Genomic DNA, 1,842 nt, shown 5'->3' on the forward strand with positions numbered 1-1,842 from the left:
TCCACCGCATAGCCGCATATAATCGCTGGTGTCAGTCGCAAATATTAAACATGCGGGTCGAGTAATTTTTTTTTTTTTTTTTTTTTTTTTTGCGGTCCGAGCTGCGGATTAATTAGTTGAAAACATCTGTTGGGTTCAGGTTGTTTATACATTGACCCGAGCATCGCTGATAGCCATTAAAGAAGGAACTCGAGTTCTTACCAGTCAAAATATCATTAAGCACACTCTTTTTATTTTATTTTTTATTTTTTTGACATCTGACAAGATTATTAGGGCCCGAGCCCAAAAGGGCGAAGGCCCTATTGTTCTTCTAAGGATTCTTTTTTTTTTTTTTTTTTTTTTTTTTTTCTTCAACCGTTGGGGCACTTTTGGGGGCCTTAACATACTCAAAAACTCTTGAAAATTTGCACACACGTCGGAATCTGCCGTCGTCCGGACGCCACAGAGGCTGGGACCCGGGCGTGGTTCAGGGCCTCTACAGCGCCCCCTGGAACACGGTTTGAAAACTTGATGTACTGCGCACACATACTTGCGCGTATTGATATGAAACTCGGTACACATATAGAACTCATCGAGCTGAACAACTTTTGTACTCTATGTCATGGGCTCCACGCAACAGGAAGTGAGATATTTAGGGCTGTTTAAAAAGCGCATGCTCTGGAATTTAACGTACTCCTCCCAGGAATTCCATGGGATTGTCACCAAACTCGGTCAGCATGATCTCAAAACATTGGGGACGCTAAATTGCGAGGAGATTTTTGATATCTCGAACGGTTTGGCCGTGGCAAGGCGACAAAGTTATGGCGAGAAATGAGAAACAGGAAGTGTCTAATAACTGTTGCACACATTGCCTGATTCTGATGAAACTTCACCAGTTTGTTCCTTGTATGATGCCGATTCCATAAATGTGACTATTATGAGTCAAAGTTATAGCGCCACCAACTGGCAGCAGGAAACGTGTCATTTTCAAAATGCTTTGAAATCAGCCTCTTAATTTTAATCGATTTTCTTTAAACTTCATCAAAATCATGTCAAAACACGGCCAATAAGAATATGTAAAGGGGTCGATGATAAATCAAATGCTGTTGCCATGGCAACGTGTCAAACTTTAAAATTACATTCCTGTCTTTTCGAGGCAGATAACATGCTTAGAATTTCATGAAACTCAACACACACATCAATATTAATGATAGTTAGACACTGGCAAAAGGTCATAAATGGGCGTGGAGCAGGCACTCTATAGCGCCATCTTTTGACAAAAGTTGGGGGGTTAGTTTTTCCTACAGTCACCAAACTCTGTACATATATTGTTCTCATCAATCTGGACAACTTTCTAAATCAAACTCATTAGCTAAGACCAACAGAAAGCCGGCTATTTTGATTTGAAGGTGGATTTTTTGAAAAATCAGGTAGTAAACAAATTCACACTACTCCTAAGAACAACCAGCTGTTCACACCAAACTTTTTTAACATGAAGAGAAGATTCTGAAGATGTTAAATTGCGAGCGGATTTTGGATATCTCGAACGGTGTTGACGTGGTGATTTTTTAAAGATGTAGTAAAAAACATAACCCTAATTTTTTATATCTTTAAAGTGCAGCATCCAAACTCTTTAAAACTTTTTTCACACAGAGATCTAATCATTCTGAGCAAGTGCTGGAAATATAAATTTTATACAAGCTTCAATGAATTAAAGAAAATTAAAAAAATAACTCAGAAACCTGCTGTCACTCTGGTGAATGTCTCTACAGTATGTGTGTGTGTTCAGTCAGGCACAGAGAAGCTCATTATTGCAGGGGGGAGGGGTGAGAGGCAGATAGGGTGACAGAGTAGAGAGCCATC

This window comes from Garra rufa, chromosome 19, assembly GCF_049309525.1.
Source record: "Garra rufa chromosome 19, GarRuf1.0, whole genome shotgun sequence".
Classification (NCBI taxonomy): Eukaryota; Metazoa; Chordata; class Actinopteri; order Cypriniformes; family Cyprinidae; genus Garra; species Garra rufa.